Here is a 20441-nt window from a genome sequence, read left to right as displayed (position 1 = left end):
TGAACTCCCCTTAGCTCATATCAAAGTTTTAAATCAGTTTGGAAACCAAGCAAAACCTCCAAGGAAAAAGGGAATGTAAAGTATTGCAGAAGCTTTTTTAACAAAGATGTTCCATTTATTTTTTTTAAACAGCCTTAGATGTGCCTTGATAATGATTTTATTTTTCTGTCAAGCCCACAAATGTAAGATTTTGAGCCAGTTTGAGAAGATGATTTCTAAAATCAGAATAAACGGTTTGTTTTGTCCTGAAATAATGAAGAGATTTTCAATGAGTCCCCTGGCCAAGCCGCCCCTATTGTATATTGCATTGATAAAAAGGATGTTATTGACTATGCAACAGTGGGCTCCTTTCCTCTCTCTCCCTCTTTCCAAATAAACTCTCGCTCCTTGCTTCTGGTCAGTGAAAAGGTGAAACGAATAAGATTAAATCAGACAAAAAAAGCAAGCTCTGTATGTATATCATCTAGATTTTACTCCCCAGACTGTGAAGAGACAGGGCGTAAAAGAGGCAGAGCAAGGCACAGAGAGGGAGAGAGAGAGAGAGAGAGAGAGAAGGTGGACGGACCCAGCAGCTTGTGCCCTGCTCCTTCTTGAAAAGGTTTCCTCGGAACCTGGATCGCTTCAGCTGGCACCCAGAACCCCGGCCAAACCAGGCTTCACCAGGCAAGTACTGCTTTTTCTATTCGGTGTTTCTAATGGGGTTAACATGGGAAGCAGCGTCTGTCTACATTTCATTGGAAACCCACTGTGATGGAGTTACAGTATAGCAGTACTTTGCAAGGATAACTTTTGCCTCTAGCATCCAGGCTGCTTTCCCGAGACTTGTCAAGCAACCCAACTTGAGAACATGGCCCGTTATTTCTATATGCCAGGCATATTGAATCTGCTTGTAGGAATTATAGATGGGAGATATTTATAGCCTCCAGTTTTTAGTATTTTCTTGTGAGACCTGTTTTTTCCATTTAACACACAGATACAAAGATATGCGCGTGTATCTATATACGCACTTCCCTCAATAAGATAACACGCTTGTGTTTCCCTTTGTGTATCTCCGCAAATACTGTAGATACAACTGATGCAGCATCCATTCCATATACTTATTGAATCGAACTTTTACTTCCAATAATGTTGCTAGGATGCCCGCTAAAGAAATGTAAGCATACTAATGCTCTTGTTTTTCACCTGCTTTGTTTGTTATTTGATCACCTAATGAAAAGATCGATGGCAGCTTGTTTATCTGGGAGATAATGTCAACAGATTAAAGGAACAGCAGCAATCAGATCCCACTGACCTGAGAAACAGACTACAATAAGAAGAAAGTAAAAACCAACGCATATTGTTCTGTTTCAGAGGTGTATTTTTACTCCACTATAGTTGTGCGGATGGTGATGATCATTTGCTGAGAAAGAATCAATTACCTATGTATTCTAAAAGCAGATACTTAAAGGAACTGGGAAACCTGCGTTAGTGCTGGTTTGATTCTCGACGAAAGTCCCATCTCAACTGAACCGTTGTGTGAGTCTTGGGAAGTAGACTGATAGCAGTTGAGCTGGGACGAAGTGAATCTATCAATAAAAGTAGTCTGATTCCTCTGATGTCCAAGTCAAAACAAGATTCACTTGACAAGATGCATTTCCACCCCCGACAAATTACAGTAAGACTTAAAAATGGGGCCAACTCAAATGTAATTTGGAAATGAGCTTTTACTGTTAACTTGCCCTCTGCCACATACCAAATGGCCAGAACAGACCAGGATAACAGTGCAAAGCTAGGACTTTCTCAAACTTAACCTTCTTTTGACACATTAGAACTTACTTTCATTAAATGAGAGCACAGTTTGGAATGTTAGGGGTTGTTGTTTGTTTGTTGTTCCGGTGAAACACAAAAATGGACTCCGTTTTAAGCTCTTCTTTTGCTTCTGTCTACTCTTGTGTCTTCGGGGGAAAAAAAAGTTCATTATCTATTTCGGTTGTGAATCTGTAACACATTTTAAAAGCTATTTTTGGGGAAAACGTATAGAACACAATAGAAGTGCTATTTTTTTAGAGCCTGGGTACGGGACAAAATAACATGTGAGCTGGGAGGTGAGTTCTAGAGACATCTTTATTCTGTATGTCCTAAAATAAATGTTAAACACCTGCTTCTCCTGCTAAGCCTCACAAAGATATTTTGATATGCATATAGACCTTCCGGTCACACACATAGGCAGGATTGGGGACAATACCTATATATACTGCTACCATAAGTCACAATGAGCAGTTCTCATGTAAAATATCTATTTCCCTTTAGTAACTGTTAGTACGTCTAATCAACTCTTGTTCTGATAAGAAAACACATTTTAAACCTATACAAATGCCATTTTGAAAATCCTTTAAAATGCACGTAATCCCCCTTTTCATAGATATCCTTATAACACACTCAGAGAACCCTATTCAATGCATACCTTGAATTTTACACTGAGTACACATACCCGAATAACAACCCAGTCCTGCACTGAGCTGTTTTGCCCACCAATCAGTTAGTACATTCTGAAAACTATTAACAAACTGTGTCTGATATCGTCTGGTACACGGTCAGTCAGTTCATATTCATGATGCCGTTCACAGTGCACTATTTCTCTTTCTTGGCTGCTTTGCAAATTTAATTATAATGGAAACATTTCCATTTCTTCCTCTCCTGCAGCCACAAGCTGCTTCTCTTTGCCAGGCCAAGTTGCCCATTTGCTATAACCTTAGCCAGACTAGGACTCTGCTCAGACTCCAGCTGGACTGAGCCTCTTGTGTTAGCTGTGCCAGGCCAAGCCTTTAGAAGGAGGCGTGCCCAGCAAGACCGCCTCTACCAGTAGCTGTGCTGGGGCCTTTATTCTCAGCCATGCCAGGCATTTTTTTTCTGTGCTAGTTCTTTTAATAGTATAATAAAAGATGTATCCACCAGACTTTGTTTTTATAACAGAAAATTGCTCCTTGCTTTGAAAAGTAGTTTTCAGTGGATTATGATGACCTTTGCATGCACCTGGTGGCTTCACAGTCCATTGCTGGTTACTTGTCATTTTTTTTAAGCCATAGCTCTTCACTTTCAGTCAAACTGCAGCACCTAATTCTCTCCCTCCTTCTCTGTGTGCACTAATCTACGGTTGCATATACCCAGAATTTATTTACAAGGCCTTTTCCCCATTTCTAAAATATTCAGTGAGGCAAAATATTCTGAGGACAAATTCCCAAATCACACTTAAAATTGATTTCTGACTGCCTCCATCTGACCTGATCATTCCTTCTTGTACTTTGGTAAATCACATTGAACAAAGATGGCCTTGGGAAAAAGGTAACAAACAAACAAACAAACGCTCAAACTGTTATCTACATCCTGTAGAAGAGTCCAGGCCAGCGAGATATTAAAAAACAAACAAACCACTTTTTGACGTTAAATAACCCCATCAAACAAAAAACCATGAGCGAGTTTAATGAGAGTGTGCACCGGAAACAGCCAGATTCAGCTGGCTAAAGGAGCACGTTCGAAACCAGGGGAAGACAGGGTGAAGACAGGTCAGTAGCTCTAATCTAGAACAGCTTTTCAAAGGTTTCCTTTCAAAGGTGCGTTATCAATTAGTCTCTACTGGCATGTTATTAACTGAAATAAACTTCAGTCCTCCTTTCCCCGCCCCAAATATCCTTAAAATTATTTTAGACATTGTTGGCATAAAGTGGAATGCCAGCAAAACACCTCCCAATCTGCCGTTATTGCCGTCTATCCAGTGGCCAACGCTTGTTTTTGTCATTTGTTAGCTATCAAACGTTTCGCGGTTGACTGCCAACCTGAAGCCAGGGCACTGAATCACAACTTTGCTCTCTCGCTCTGTGTCTTTCTCCAGTTGTCCACCCAGACATTAGGTCACAAAGAAATGCTTGAGTATATCGAAAGTCCGCTTTATAAAAACCCATACCGAGGGTCACTTGTCTCACAGGGTGAGGGATCCTGACAATTTCTGAGCAACCGAGAGGAAAGGAAATTGATGACCTCTTGATGCAAATCAAACCTTTCTATGTCAGGGAAATCTGGGAATCATTTCGCGCACACTAGTGAATCCAGAACCAAATATTTACTTTCTGCACAAATAAAGCTGCGATGATCTGAGTGCTTGAAGCCAAACGAAACAAATGTGTACAAAGCCATTAACACGAGACTCTACATTGAAACCCGTCTGACCATATCTTAAACTCTTGACTTCTGTTAAGGATGAATTTGGTGTTATTTATTTTTCCTACAAGTAAAATGGGATAGGCTTTTTATGAAAAGGTGACGTTTGGAAACGAGTTTGAAAGTTGTTAGGTTGTCCTGACAATACAATCAACTGCACTATATAATCATTTGCCTTAAAAGTTACCTGTCAAAGCTCCTATTTCTTTTACTAGAGGGATTAGTCCAGCAGAAGTAGATTTGAGTAGGACTTTTTACAGACTAAGGTCTGTTCGAATAATTTGAAGTATTTAATGTCACTTTTCTCCTTGCCTATAAGATAAAACACTGTAAAAGTGTTTTGCTCGGGAAATACAGGAGTGCTGCTGGTAACAACAGTAGTGATACAATCATATTTACCCCATCATAAGGTTGATCTAAGTAATAAACCTTAGCATTTTCACTTAAGCTGTCAGTAGTAAGATCTGTTTATTACAGAGTATTCTATCGGTGTTCAGAGGGATGGTATATGGTTTAGGCAAAGTTTAAATGAAACAGAATAAACATAACAAATCGCTCAAGCAGACCGCATCCAGCTGTAAATAACTGTTAGGTATTTTATCATGCTAAGTATATTTTATTTACACATTTCTGGGGAATTAAGAACAGGCATATCCAACGCTGTAGTTAATAAAGTATACAAAATTGCAAGATCCTACCAAACTGGGTTAGAGTTATATGTTTTATTGTTAACCCCTTGCACTGAATCTTCTGAAGCTGAAAGGGAAAAGGAAAGGGCTTTTGTCCGAGTTGATCCTTGGCTATTCTGGGGCTCAGGTTGGAGTGAAAGGGACGAGGAGGTCACTTGAAATCTCCTTTTATCTACTCCTATTTTCTCTCTGGATCAGCAACTTTGAATAGACACCATCTAATCGCTGGTAATAGAAGGAAATTGTGGGAGCCACGAAAATGCCTTTACTCTAGAACTGCATATGTGAATGTGGATACACACACACACACACAGACACACACATGGATGCGTGTGCTGTGTGTATATATATATGGCTGTGGATAGGTATTGTACTTGCTGTGTACGGACATTCTGTTCACACATACATACCCACAGACACATATACATACATGGAATTTAAAGTTTTAAACTGACCGTTCCAATTCATAGGGCCCTAATTTTTATTCTGTCCTTTACGACTGTTTAGAGACAAGGAATGTAGTCATCAGAAGTAGATATAACCTGGGTGTAGACTTATGGTAGGAAATATTCTTTACAATACAGATCCTTCCCAATTTTAAACTCATAATGACCCTGGCGGTTGAACTGATAGTCCTGGAACTGGACTGTAGCTATATCGTTATGATAATAACATGCAATGACAGTCAACAATTATTTTAAATCTTATCGGCAGATCACAGATTTGTGTGTGTGGCACTGCTTATTAATTTTGTCAGGACACTGGGTCAATCGGAGCCAGACACGTAAAATGGGAATATGAGACATTTGTGAATGAAGCTTTTCTTCCACAAATACATATAACTTCCTGCCTGAAGTTGGGCAAATAACTACGGGTTATTGAGCTAAGAATTTCTCTAGCAAGCCTTTTGTGATCGCTGAAACTGAAGTTGCTGGTTTTTGTTTTTCAAACATAGTTAATCGCTCTCAGATTTATTTGTAAAAGACCAACGAAAAACGTGAACAAAATGTGTAGTTGTTAGAAAATAGACATGCTTTACTATGGAGGCGGGGAAGCTTCCAAGTCTAAGCAAGGCACTATGTCTGCTGCTCCTAACCCCTCAGTCTCTCGCATTTCTTTCTGGGTCCAGGATGCTTTAGCTGTAAATTCCTTTAAGTATATACTTTGTTGCTAAGGCTACAAGTTCCATCCCAACACGCAAATCTTCTACTTTGCAGATCCAGCTCAGCCCTGGGCAGGAGTCTTGACTTAAGAAACCTACTTCAAACTCCTTGGAGTGCCTCCCTACTAAATACCTGCTAAAGTCTGCTGTTCAAAATGAAGGGCTAAAGAGCCCTCCTCTCAAATGATACATTTTACTGGGAGTTCTGGTGAATAGAAGGCAAGAAGGAGTCCAGTCCAATAAAGATTAAATTAAGTAGAAGAAACCCAGCCGGTGTATATTTTGAAGCTCCGGTGGGGCGTCAAACCGATGTTTAACACATTTTTTCCACTCACTGTGCACAAGTCCTGAACATGTAATGCCTTTCAATTTTTTCTACCTTCAGGAGGGAAGCGTTCGGATTACTACAGCGAAAGGGCTTTCCTGTTCCAAATCTGCGTTAAAAAAACCCTCCTGCTAAAAAGTAAACGCTCTCTATTGTTATGTGAATGGGAATTTTATTTCCCTGGATTAATCTTTGCTCATGCTTTGTCACGAATAAACGGGCTGTAGTGTACATCAGAACATCTTATTTATTTGTTTTAGAGCTGTGGGCTAGGGGGAAAAAAAACCCTCTCCACCCAGGTATCCTCAAATGCAGAGCGAAAGTTGAAAGGAAATACAAAGTATTTTACCAGCATTACAACCTCCCCGCCCCTTCTGGCTAAACTGGCTACATTTCCTGAATGGCAGAGGAAATATTGTTTTAACTAACGGTCTCAGCATAGTGGACAAATGTTTATGAATCACTGAACCTTCCAGTATTGATGGAAAAGAAGGAACTGGAAGGCGAGAGCATGCTTAAAAAAAAAAAAAAAAAAAGCAGCCCCAGAGACTCTGAAAACATGAGCTAAACGCTGGGAAAGTTAAGCGTTATTTGGTAAACGTTTGTAAATGCAAATAGAAATGAATAAATAAACCTCAAACCAGTTAGTTTGGGTGTAGTAGTTTAGCAGGACTAATTGCAGACAATGAAGCTGAAATGACTTTTCCAATTAGCTGCTGGTTGGAGTTTAGTTGAAGGAACTGTCAGCTCCAGCGATGGGTAATTGCTTTATTGCTCACAAAACTATCATCTATTTAGAACATATGTGCTAATTACTCTGGATGGGCGTTGGAAAAGAGACCATAAATCTATTAGCACTTTAAAAAGTCTACCGTGCTTGTAAGCAACTAAACTCCCTTACATGTAATATTCAGGATAGATTTCTGTGATAAATGAATGTTTCTCAGAAAAATCAGAACAACATATATACATTATATATGTTTTCAACTTCAGGTAGTGTGCTGTTGGCTAATAGTTGTCATCTCCGATACTGGGAGGCAACCCTTCTATACAATAAACCAATGCAATAAATCACTGTCATAAAAACGATTTTCCTTTAGCTTTACACTATTTTTGCCCCCAAAAAGATTAGTTTAGAAATCTTTTAATTGGATTACTCTGGAAAATTAATCTCCTTTAGGCTTGCTAAATTTGTGTACCAAATATTTAGAATTAATTCAGTGTCACTGAAAGTATTTGGGATGTCTTTTGTTATAACTAAGAAAATGGACAGGTAGGAAAGGTAACATTTTAAAATATGCATTCATGTGCTCTCAGAGCTTTCTATGCATATTCATTGCGATGGATGTCGCATTATAGCGCATAAAATTGCTTTTGTAAGGAGATAAACAGAGCTGGCTCCTGGCCTGCCATGGAGCAGGGCTATAGTGCATAAAAAAGTGCCTATCAGCTCAGGAAAAGAGAGTTTGCAGGCAGTGTGAAAAGTCCTGTTCTAACACAATAATTTATGGCAATAAGTATCAGAATTTCCCATAGGAAATTGACACTTTTTCTGAAACACACCCACACACACCCTCTTGCCCTGGTGCAATTAGGTCCCTCACCTCACCCATAGGAAATTGACACTTTTTCTGAAACACACCACACACCCCTCGTGCTTGGGGGAACCAGACGCAGAGGGTCCTAATCTATTTAAGTTTTGGAGAGAACCAAATGTTATTTCCCCATCCAACACTCCAGGGTTTTCAATTCCGTCGAATCTCGCATGTTAAGCCTTTTCTCAGCACAAGAAAACCAACTTTTGGGAACACTATTGTCCCCGATGTAGAGTTTACTTGGTCTCCCCTTTGCCCAAGAGTCGTTTAGGCGCTTGGTCGCTTAAACACATTCTCTTTTACTTCTGGACTTAAGCGCTTACTGATCTGCTATAGTCGATTGACTCCCCCCCCCATCTCTCTTTTCTCCAGTGTTATCTACACCCTCATTTTAAAGGGTGTATTGTGTGCAGTGCGTGTGTTAAACCTATCTACAGTCCGTGAGAGGACACATCACCCTTCTTTCCTGCGCATCAGGTTATCGGCATCCTGAACCTTTCCTAACTTATTTGCAGAAAAGTTCCTTTCCTGCTTGGACTTTTGGGGGAGCCTGCTACAGCAGGGACCTCCATCATATTTATGGCTATCTGATGTGATTTTCGGAGTTAGATCACGAGCGATATGAAATGGGATACCTTACTTTTAAGCTCAATTTAGCTCTTAATAGCAGCCCTGTGAGGTGTGGTTAATTGGTGGGGATAAAGGCATAATGACTTGACAGGGAGATTGCAATGATTCTTTAATGTACTTTTTTTTTTTGAACAATGACATGTCATCTCTTTGGTAAAAGAGCAATAAAATGGGATTCTCTGAAGGAAACAAGTTTGTAACTTCCATTTAATGATTTATACCTAGAATAAAAATCAGATTAGGTTTTGTCTGGAAGAAAGGGGGAGGGGTCGATGGACATTGCATGGCTATAGGTATAGCTGGTTCTTTCCGGGTCTGTGGAGTCAGATGCATACTGGTGAGTTCCACTTGGCTGGAGAAGAAGGAAGGGGATTTTAGGCTGTGCAGGTCAGCAGTCAGTGTAGGCTGACCGGAGCAGGGATTGCAGTAGCAAAACACCCTTTAATATGCTGAATTGCTTTAGTACGGGATAATTTCAGACACACCTCTCTCCCCAAGAACACAAAGACAGCAAATTGTCTCAAAACAACCAAATCCCATGTCAGCCCAATAGTTCTTTGGAGTTCAACCAGAGTTTGCCATTTCAGCGTCAGCATTACATTTTAGTGTTAGCCTTTGGTAAACTGTGACCTACACAGGTGGGATTGTATATACTTAATAAAGCATGTAAAATACACACATATTTATACATTGGCTACATGGAGAGACATCTATACCTAAGCATACATATGAAAGTATATACGAATATATAGTCATATACATGTGTACTTTCGTATATATGTATGCACGCAGTTTACATATACATATATAACGCGTGTGTGAGTACACACAATTTACATACATGTGTTAATGTGTATATATATATACATGTACATATAAGTGTGTGTGTGTGTGTGTGTACGCATGCATGTGTTTACACAATGCATACGCACCTACATCCAGAAATTATATATTTGCTAAACAATCCTCTGGGCTATAAAACATATAATTTCCATTTTACTAACGGGACATTAAGTCAGTTCAATTATTTTTACCCCCTCCACTTTTCCATCATCTGTCGCTTTTTTATTATGGTCTGGTATCCATACCTAGGAACCCATCCAGGAAAAAGTTGTACTGTCCCCTCTCAAGTTAATGTACGTTGAAAGAAGCTCTCTCTTGTCAAAAATGTAAAACTAATCTTAACACCCCTTCGGAGACGAATCGCTCTGTCTGTCTGCGGCTGCCTGTCTGTGTGTCTCTTCAGGCTTTGCGTAGGTACTGTGCGAATTCTGTACAGGTTGGAAGATTCTACCCTTGATTTTTCAGCCTTGAGCTCCCTCTGGAAGCGGAAAGAGCAATTACTCCACATTACTGTACATATTTTATTGCAGCGATAGATCGCAGGTGTTTCAGCTGCTGCTATTGTCTGCCTCGCGCCCAGAGCCCTTAACTAGGGAGAAGCAGCTGCAAGAAAGTCGTTAACCTTCGCTGGACCAGAGGCGCCACAGTATGAATAGCTTGGCGGTTAGGGGCTTTAGGGGCCAATCCTGCAAGGTGCTGAGCGCCCCCTGACGGATATTGGGCACCTCGGCCAGGTGCTCAGCACCTCCCAGAAGCCACATGTCCGTGTGAATCAGGAGCATCCGCTCTCTGGGCTGAAATGAAATGAGCCAGGTGCAGAGGCCAGCGCAAAGCTCTGCGCCTAGTTTAGGGCCGGCAGCGGCCTTGAGCCGGGGAGCCGCTGGCTCTGGTGTGCTCCCCGCCCTCGGGATGCTATTGGACTGGCGGGTCAGGGCAAGGTAGGAGGCAGCAAGGGAGCGATGGGGGTAAGAAGGGTTGTTACTCTGCGCCTGCTCTGCTCCAGCATGGGGAATTCACTACCCAAAGCCCCAACACTTTTCTTTCCCTTCGCCTATGCACCTTTTGGCCCCGATCCTGCCCCTTGAAGTCATGGATTGCAACGGCCGCGGGGGGGGGGGGGGGGAGGCTCTGTCTACTTTCCTATCCAGTCCTATGTGCTCCCTTCCCTGCTACTCATAATCAACAAATACAAATTCAGACCGGACTTCGGCCTAGCTCTTATGTGCCAGGTGAAAATTTAACAATTCGAGGCGAAGATTTTGGTATTTTATCTTGTATATATATCCCCTTCGGGGCCACCATGGTTTGCATCAAACTTATTCATCAAGCGTTGTGCAGGACACATAAAGCCCTTTGCAAGCCATTGCGCGTTGTCAGTTTCCACTGGACCTGTGCAGAGGCCACAGCTTCCCACCACCCCCGGCTTTTATAAAAGCAGAATGCAACGTCACATTTAAAATCCCAGCAGTCTGTACCCTAGCCATGTCTCCCCCCGCCCCCAGAGCTCCAGCTGTATTTGTACAAATGAGGTATCTATAGTGTGTGTGGGCGAATGACAGCGTGTCTATACTCAGTGTGTAATGCGATGGGTGTATGTGTGCGTCCGGAGGGTATAGCTGAAGGCATAATTTTCATATATGTGTGTGCTATATTATAATACTACATGTGTGTAAATATGACAATATGCTTAGATATGGCAGTAGCCCACCTTGGGAATTAAGCAGCACATAACCTCCCCCCCCCTTTTTGTAAGCATTACACTCATACATACATAATATACAATGCGTGCAGGAACAGATCTATAACTATATATGTGTGGAAGGCGTCAAAATGTTGTATATCGGAGGTAGAGCTCTTTGTTATATTGATTCCAGGAATGTTTTACATCATATAACGTACAATTGTACTGTACTTTGTAAAACAGCCTGGAAAAAACGAAGAGAAACCAATACGGCATGTTTTCAAGCTAGAAGTAGCTATAGGATAGGAACAATTATTTAGACATTGAAGCATGTACAAAATGAGGGAGACTGAATAAATACATGAAGCAGGCAAAGCTTGTGACTAGATACAAAATGCCTGTGATGATTGTTTTTAATTTAAGCTACTTAACAGTCCCTTTGAAAGAAAGCCAGGGTGTTCGTTTGCAACGAGTTAGATGCTGGGTCAAGACAGCTTGCTATGCGGTAGCATCGCTGAATAGCATTGCACTGTGCCATGGATCAGTGTCGTGATGACGTATGACAATACAGGGGCTCATTACGAGTGAACAGCGTTTACTAGACAAGGAAAGTGGACCAAAGTCTCCTTGACAATTCTTACTCATATGTCGTGGGGGACAGTTTTACATTCGTGGCCCGTTTATTTGGAGTCAATGCTGAGAGAAAGACGCGTGAAGCACATGACTGAAGCAGCCTAAGTGGGATGAAGATGGGTTTGTATAGGATTGTGAGGAGAGTCTGAAGAGGTCACCAGTTGAGGTGCAAAGCACTTGGCAAAACACCTGCTGTATCTAATTAAACGGGACGCTCCTTTCTTTCATATCCAGGCTGGAAAAAAGAAAGAGGTGGCTGAACTCTAAATTGCGTAGTGCAGCTTGGTGGTACACATGATACACTGCAGTGTTTTTAAGCATTGCACACATTTCATAATCTTTATTAGACCAGCTTCCTGTAAAATCGTGCCTTGAAGGATGTAGTTTGTATCCTGTGTCTTACTTATTTGCGTGTTTGGTTCAATATATGGACTGTTAAAGGTTAAGATCTGAGACCGTAAGTCGTAACAAGTCATGTTTGGATATTAATTGAGAAACATGGAGAAGTAATAACAACATGATCTTCTCCAGCAGACAAGCAGACCAAGAAAAAATATATATGGCTTGTAAAACCACTACATTAAATGGGATTTCCTTTTAAATTCCTTCAAGTATTTACCAACTGCAAACACTTGTCTTTTAGTACATTCTAGGAAAAATGGTGACTCTAGAGTTTGTTTTTAAAGTAGCTCGCGTTAGAACTAGAAACATCGGGCTACTTTTCTAATGTACATTCCTCCCTTCTCCCAACTATATTTATCAGCAGGTGTCTTAATTGGATAAATGAGTAAGCATTGTTTAGGTGTGTCGTGAACCCCACCGACTATTTCTGGTGGCACTTCGCTGTTTATATTTACACAATGCAAGCTATTCAAGATTAGCCTCTGTAGCCGCTAAATCATTTTCGTTGGGAAATCCAGCTAACCATTTTCTAAAATTGCTTTAAATTCATGGGAGTAGGTTCCAGTGAAACCCTTCAGAGACATTTATCATCTTCCCAAAACACCGAGATGTTATTTATCTCGCCAGTCGTGCAATGAAGAGTATTTTCCTTGAGACGGGGATTCACCAAAGGAAAATCACCCTACAGGCAAACTGTTTTGCGTTTTCTGTTTTCCCCCTCCACACTGATAACGCTAAACTGCGGATCCAGATGTTATACTAAGGCCACTGTATGTGTGAGCAGGTAATGCAAGGAAGAGTGACATTGTTAACAGAAAACATCTAATTAACAATGACTTCATTTGATTGGAAGGATGAAAAAGCCTTTTAAAATCAATCCAGATTTACTGGCCTAAGCACAGCCAATTTATGAATATGGAGGCTGAATTGAGTCTGCTTTCTTTCAAGATGTCATCTGAGGGGTAATAGTATAGGTGAAGTCATTTAGTTACACTGTGGAAACTTTTATAGTGCCTTTCTGGGGAATTTAATTCAGTGCTTCTTCATTTTATTAGGAACAGACTGAGTCCATCAACTGCGCTCTCCATGTTTAGAGGCATGACTGCTTGAAGCAATTAGGCTTACCAATTAGCATACTTCTCCTGACCCCAGCAGCAGCACCAGATCCTTATATTATCCATCTCTTCGCAGCAAGGGAAAGCTAGACCAAAACATGCATCCCGAGTGTTCAGGGTGGTGAAACTCACACCCAACAGGACTACCAAAATTACTCCTTAGCCCTTGAAAATAGAGCTCCTCATAGAGCCTCAGTGTTTATGTTCCAACAGCAGAGGCAGCCTTTCCCCCATGGCGCAGTAATGCCACTGCGGGTTCTCAGCTGGGATTTTTGAAAGCCCTTTTGCATAGATTTTTAACATTTTACTGAAGCGCTCCACTTACGAAGTAACGGTGGTTCCCCCTTGGTTTCAGAAGTGCCTAGGAACGATGCCATGCAGGACTGGGAGAGAAAACACTGGACTGGGTTGCGCATTGTAGGGGCCACGTAGAGAAACCAGAGTGTTGTTAAATAATAACTGCGATAACTACAAAAGAACATAGCAAGAGAATACAAACAATGACAAGGCACTTTTTACTCAAGGTTGTCAACGTCGTTAACAAGAGAGGGTGAGGTCATATCTTTTAGTGGACCAACTTCTGTGGGAGAGAGAGACACGCTTTGGAGTCACGCAGAGCTCTTCTTCAGGTCTGGGGAGGTCGTTAACACTCCGTTAATTAAGCCTCACTACACTCTTGTTAGGTAATTGTATTATCCACATTTTGCAGATGAAGACGCTAAAGCATCCAGAGGTCAAGTGACTTGCTTCAGGTCACACACAGTGAATTGGGAATAAAACAGGTCTCAGCCACCTACTTCTCTGCTCGAACCGTTAACTAGGGCTCCTTCCGGTCAACAGCCTGGGCTCCGGAAGGTACGTGTCAGTTGCATTTTGCACTGACTTTGACAGGCGAGATCAGATATTGCGGGAGTCCTTATAGCAGAGGGATCCACCCACAGCTCTAATGTGGTCACGCACTTCTGGTTCGGGTGCATGGATTCGCTACTCTGAACTCTCGCCTCTTTAAGGAGTCTATAAATTACACCCCCCTTTGTGTCCCAGCTATTTCTGGAGGCTAACCACTATGAGCTGAGGAGGACTTCCTTTGCTTTGTTTGAACAATAAGTGACATAGTTTGTCTTGAAACTTCCACCAGACAAGGAAAGTTAGAGATCGCTACATTTGTCGCTCATAACATTGAAATGGGTTACTTTTTCCATTACAGAAACAAAGGATGCAGCTTAATAGCACCTGCTGGAAAGTAATGTATATAGATACAATTTAATGTCTGACTCACCCAAAAACATGCCCTTAAACAACATCTTCACTGAGTCTATTGCTGAGAGTTTATCATCTGCAGCACCAGACAGGATTTAGATCCGTACAATCTAGTATGGTCGTGCAAATGTCCATGCACTTTCTCTCGCCCACCTTTGACTATCTCAGCCTTATTTGACCCCACTCGCTCTCTTTTACATTCCGTCCTTTGCAAACAAGTGTTTTTTGGGGTTTTTTTTAAGTTACTGTATTTCATTCACGATTTGGTTCAAATCTATGTGCTCTCCTTTGCCCCCCGGTCTTCTACTTCGGTTTACATTCCACCAAACTTGTTGACTTACACGTGTAATGCTAAGGCAGCTGCGGCTCTCAGTACATGACACTGGCTTAGACTTTTGAAAAATTCAGCACCTGTCGGTATGGGGCCCTGCGCGCAGCAGGCTGCAGGTTCCCCTAAATTTCAGACCTCCCATCTTCCTTAGCAGTGCACAATCCCTTCTTGCTTGTTAAGCAATACACAGGAGATAACAAGCCGCAAAGGAGCCCAGGCTCCCCTCGGAGATAAGGGTGCGACTCCTGCTGAAATGGAAGGGGTTGCAGCTGCGGGGGGGAGAAGAGACGAGACCCCCTTTTAAGAGTTAGATCTTAAATCCGTCAGCGGCCAAATTGAGTTCGAAAGGTGGATCCCATGTAGCCTGGGCACATTCCTGCTGGGAGCAACAAATGCCGTAGGGGCCTGATCCTGCATTCCCTGATCTCAGTGAGGTACCGATTACAGGGGGAAACAGACTGGAGCTGCCAACGGCTGGAAACCGAACGGAATATGCAACTTTTCGAGCTACCTGCCCATCGTGGTTAAAGTACTAATTATTCAAACCCTATTCACAATCAATTGCTGGAAGCCAACCTCCGGAGAGCCGAGTGTTCAGAAGATACAGCCATTCAGGGTTCACAACAGGATGGAAGAAAAATCTTTATAGGATGAAATAGGCAATCAGCTGAAATCTATCCTCTTTAAATAAACTGATTCCTTAGTATTTTCCCACTGTTGGTGTAAGTTGTTGTCTGTGGTGTCCCCCAGGGCTCTTTCCTCTGCTCTCTGATTTGGTGTATAAAAAGCAGCTCTGAATGATGGATTACAGTGTCATTGCAGCCTGCGAAGGATTAATTTGTTTCATTGATTTCTCTTTAGGCAGATAGCCAGAATTCGCCGCTTCCCACCTTTCCCCGAGACTTCCAGCAGTAATAGACAGTAATAGCCTAAGACAAATCAGCCCATTCCTGTAAAAATAGAAACACAAAATCCTGAAGTCCCACGAAAGCCATAAAGAAGTTCCCCACCCCCCACTTTGTGGTGCTGCGAAAGTAAGTTTGTGTTTAAATTAAAGGCTTTTCTTATGAAATAATATGTAACGTTTTTGACTTAAAACTTATTTAGTTTTAACAACCGCTTCAATAAGGGCTGGCATGTAAATAATCAGCAGACATTTGAAAGTCGTCAATGAGTATTTTATTCAGGTTTAGCAATAGGCTTAGGTTTCATATAAGAAGGATAACCAAGAGCTCATTCTTTTGCATATGAAGGGTCGTTGTATAGCTAATCTATTATCGATCTGTCTGTCTGTCTGTCTGGGATATTGCAAAGAAATGTGGTTTATGTCAGGCCGCAGAGTCACTGGTCTGATGTGGGGGCGGAGGGAGTTAACTATTTCAGATCAATTTGTCTATAAGTATTACGGGGACAATTTGATTGAAAAAAGGCCTTGAAACATTTGGTTAGGGCTCAGAAGTAATGAAGAATCAGCTAGACACCCTCTTAAATGCCCATTACAAGGGAGGAGAATGAGGAGCCCTATGAGCGCTGTAGTATGGAGCATTGTGCTCCAGAACCAGCAGCGGGGCTAGTTCCTTACCTTTCCAGGAGCGCTTTTATCATCTGCAGACATCGGCTGGCTGCGCAACTCTATTTGTTTGCACAGTGCGGTGCTGAAAATGGTATTGATTTAGTGGTCTCAAGTAATACTTTATAGGAATTAGTCGTGTAGCAAAAACTAATATTGTCATGTGCTAATCGTGGGATTGTGTAAAGCTATACCATGCCGTAATAGCAACTTTAGACCTCACTGTGTGCACAGAGACCCCCCCCGCCCCCCCAGTTCTGCATCCTAGTGATAGCTTTCCAATAGCTACATTAAAGTATACTGCAACTAGCTTGTGCCGAATGGCTCATAGCTCAGTCCCATGGAAGACCTAGGAGATATCAGAATTACACCACCTATTTTTTTTACCCGTGCAGGGGGGTTTTAAGGTGCTAGCTTCTAACTTCTTATTTTACATGGCCCATACTGTATTTCCATGGGTCATGTTAAAGTAAGGACGTTGGGATCAGAGGACAGGCCGATTTCCTCAGTTTGACTCTAGAAAATGTCCCTTTTCATGCCTTAGTAGCATTTTTTGTTTTGATTTGTACACGGAGACCCTCCAGGGCATACAATAGCCATTTCTAACTGGTCTCCTTTATCACGCCTTGATCCGAGGTAGCTTTTGAAAAAATTAGACATCGCTATGTAATTAATTTGCCTAAAGTGGGAACAAGGAAAGGCAGCGTCTACCGACAGCAGCCTGGGAATTGCTAGTGTTCTGGGAGTAACTCGGGGGGCTGTCCAGCCAAAGGACTGTCCCTTCTCCCCCACTTTTTTTTTTTTTTTGAATTTAAGGAGCCTGGCACTGCCTAGCTATCAAGTTTCTGATGGTTTTCACTGTGAAGGAACTTAGACCGTCAAGGCACAAAACGGTTAGACATGTAACAACTCCCCGAGAATCTCCACTCTGAAAGTGGGGCTTTTTGCTTGTTTCTGTTTAGCAGCAAACTGTGTTATCAAGCAAGAATAAGACTTTAAAATATTATCTGAGACCCGGGAGCAATGTGTAGTGGGGAGAACCCCAAGTTATATATATATATATATATATATATATAACCCCCTTTGCCTTAGACTCTTACATACCCCTTCTGAGCATTTGCTATTCACCAAGCAACTTTTATTCTTGGTACGGTAAAATTGAGTCAGAAGAATAAATCTAGTTCCCCTGCCCCTGGCTTCCCCACCATTTACAATGAAACAGTAAGATGAATTCCAATAGCATCCAAACTTAAAAGAAAGCTACATCCTTTCATCCCTACAGGACTAGTGCGAAACAGAGCGTGATAGATTAGCAAACATTAACCTTTTGCATACTTCTGGACATGGGCTTTATGTCTATTGAAGGGACAACTGTATGACCAGACATATACTAACTATACATTATGTCACTATAGCTTGTTAAAAGTTTGTGTGAAAAGGCATGCCACTATAACATAATGTGGTAGTCAAAAATAATATACTGAGATCTACTTTCCTAAATATATGTTATCGTTTACCTGAGTGTCATTTACTTCATTTAAAGCACAGATTAGATTAAACCTCAGCACAGGATTCTAATGGTCTACTGAGTGAGACCACACACACAAGTTCCAGCTGTGAGCATGGAATCAGTCTGTCTTTGGGCAAAACAGAGTTTTCCTATGCCAACACTGGATTTACACATAGTAAAAGCTTACTTAGAATCTGCCCACATGATGTTTTGAATCCACCTAGGTTTTTCAGTAGCTCTACATTATTAACACATCTGTTCCCATAGAGATGATTTGTGGAAGATTTATGTGTCAGCTGAATAAGCCTCTGTCAAAGAATCTGGGGTAAAAATTACAATTTTTGAAGCTAGTTTGTTTAAGTCTTTACTTTTAAAGGAGTGAAGAAGTATGTAATTAAAATACAGACTGTTTATTTGGCTCATTGCAGAAGATAAGATAAGGATCTCATTCTATCTCATATCAGTTTCATGCAACTGTAATTCAGTGCTGTCATTCCTGATTTATAACAACATAAGAGCAGAATCAGTGCTGGATGGAAAGTGTCTATTTTTTTAAAAAAAATCATAACTATTTTTATTTACATACATTAATTAAAATGTTGCTTTACCTGTGTAAGAACATTAGTAATTTAAAGCACTGCTGGGTACCAGGCCACAAATAAAGATGTGCGATATGCAGTCAAACTGGCTGAAGCTTTGAATAATAACTAATTGAACCAAACTGAGCAGCCTTACACTGGACAGAACAGACACAGACTAGTGACTAGCATGCACTTGAAACCTGCACGGTTGTGGGAAACACTGCTATGGCCAGCACAGCTCACAAGACTCACCCAGAGGTTGAAACTTTAGATCCTGCAATGGCTCAGCCTGGTGTGCTCAGCCCATAAGGCACAATCTCCTTCCAGTGTAAATGGTGAGGCCTTACCTTGTACCTTTTAGAAGTGCTCTAAAGGAGCTGTTTACTTGATCCAACTGCTCTCTTAGATCATGCTTTGAGAGCAAGTATTATCTTCTTAGGAACAAATCAGTAAGTTAATGCCAAAACAATGCACAACTGGCATCACAAACGGTCAGGCAAGGGTCTCTAAGGGAAGATAAGTATTCACTGTGGGCAAAAGATGCACCTCTGTAAAGCTAAATTAGGAGATAAAATCCTAGCAGGAATATTCCTTCTGGACTCCAGTAACACTTGGATCTAGCGCCAGTGGGCTTCATGGTGAACCTGCACTGTAATGTGACATGGCAGACAACCTTCCCCTTAGGTGAAAGAGATGCCTTTACTGGGAAACCACAAAGAACCAACAGGAGAGCTGAACAATTTTCTTTCAGAAAATGCGGATTCAACAAAATTGGACCATTTCACAGGAATGTATCCATTTGGTTGAAAATTCGATGGGAAATCATCAAAACATTTTGTTTCAATCATGGATGGTTTAGACACAACAAATTCTGCATCTTGGCAGGGTGTTAGACTAGATGACCCTTGCAGTCCTTTCTAAACCTATGATTCTATAGCTAAACATTTAATTTAGACTGCTGATTACGATAAAAGTTGAAACTAAATAAAATAGTGAAGTCAAAATGAAATATTTTGATAAGGTCAAAATAAAGTATTTCATAATATTTTGTTTCACAAAAATATCCAAGATGAACTTTTCTTCTCAGTTTGGGATGAAATCAAATATCAAAATATCGCAATTTCCAATGGGATGAAAATTCCATTTTTTAACCATCTCTATTCAACAAGTATAGGCAAAATATATTATATGGGATGGGAGAAGCAAAGTAGTTTTTTCAGATAGGCATGGCAGAGAATAAAGTCTTGCTAAAGCTGTCTTCACCACTTTGTAGACTATAGGTTCCAGGATGGCAGGGATGGTGTCCCCAGCCTAGTTTGCCAGAAGCTGGGAATGGGTGACAGGGGATGGATCAGTTGATGATTACCTGTTCTGTTCATCCCCTCCTGGGCACCTGGCATTGGTCACTGTCAGAAGACAGGATAATTGGACCTTTGGTCTGACCCAATATGGCTGTTCTTATGTTCTTATTTTCCAGTATTAATGAGCAACCACCAGAGTGAAGGCTAAAGTCAGTATTTTGAACATCTGATGTGGATCTGCAGCATCCCAGCACAAAGTTCTTCTCTTCTTTCCTCAGGAGAGAGAAAGTGTGTGTGTGTGTGTGTCCCCGCCTACACCAATATGAACAGGCAGACACTAGGCAGTGCGGGCTGGAGAGCCTGCTTGGTGCAGTTGAAGAACTTGGGGAAATAAGCCTGGCTTTCCCGGTAGCCCAGTCACCCTGCTACCGGTCCACCACCAAGGAGTGAGCCAAAACTGCCTGGGCTATAGTGAGGAGGAGCTGGCTGACCAAGGCCTGCCTACAGGTTGACTTGCTGGGACAGTGGTGTACAGCATTAGTTCTATGGAACATTAATTTTTCCATTTAAGCACACTAATTTCATTTTTAATTGAAAAAAAGAATGATTAGTGTGTTGT

General features: G+C 41.4%; 1 long non-coding RNA gene across 8 annotated transcripts in view; it reads left to right on the top strand.

The window, feature by feature from the left end:
• LOC140911441 (uncharacterized) overlaps positions 1 to 20441 on the top strand; it is a 66362-nt gene that overhangs the window by 3603 nt on the left and 42318 nt on the right. For 7 of the 8 annotated variants that reach the window (XR_012158957.1, XR_012158962.2, XR_012158961.2 and 4 more), the window contains one exon: positions 482 to 663. This is a non-coding gene — a long non-coding RNA (uncharacterized LOC140911441). Of the gene's footprint in view, positions 1 to 481; positions 668 to 15725; positions 15895 to 20441 lie in introns of all 8 variants that reach the window. The other variant, XR_012158956.2, reaches the window with a different exon arrangement.

Source organism: Lepidochelys kempii, chromosome 5 (genome assembly GCF_965140285.1).
Source record: "Lepidochelys kempii isolate rLepKem1 chromosome 5, rLepKem1.hap1, whole genome shotgun sequence".
Lineage (NCBI taxonomy): Eukaryota > Metazoa > Chordata > Testudines > Cheloniidae > Lepidochelys > Lepidochelys kempii.
This window is presented reverse-complemented; position numbering and strand designations above follow the sequence as displayed.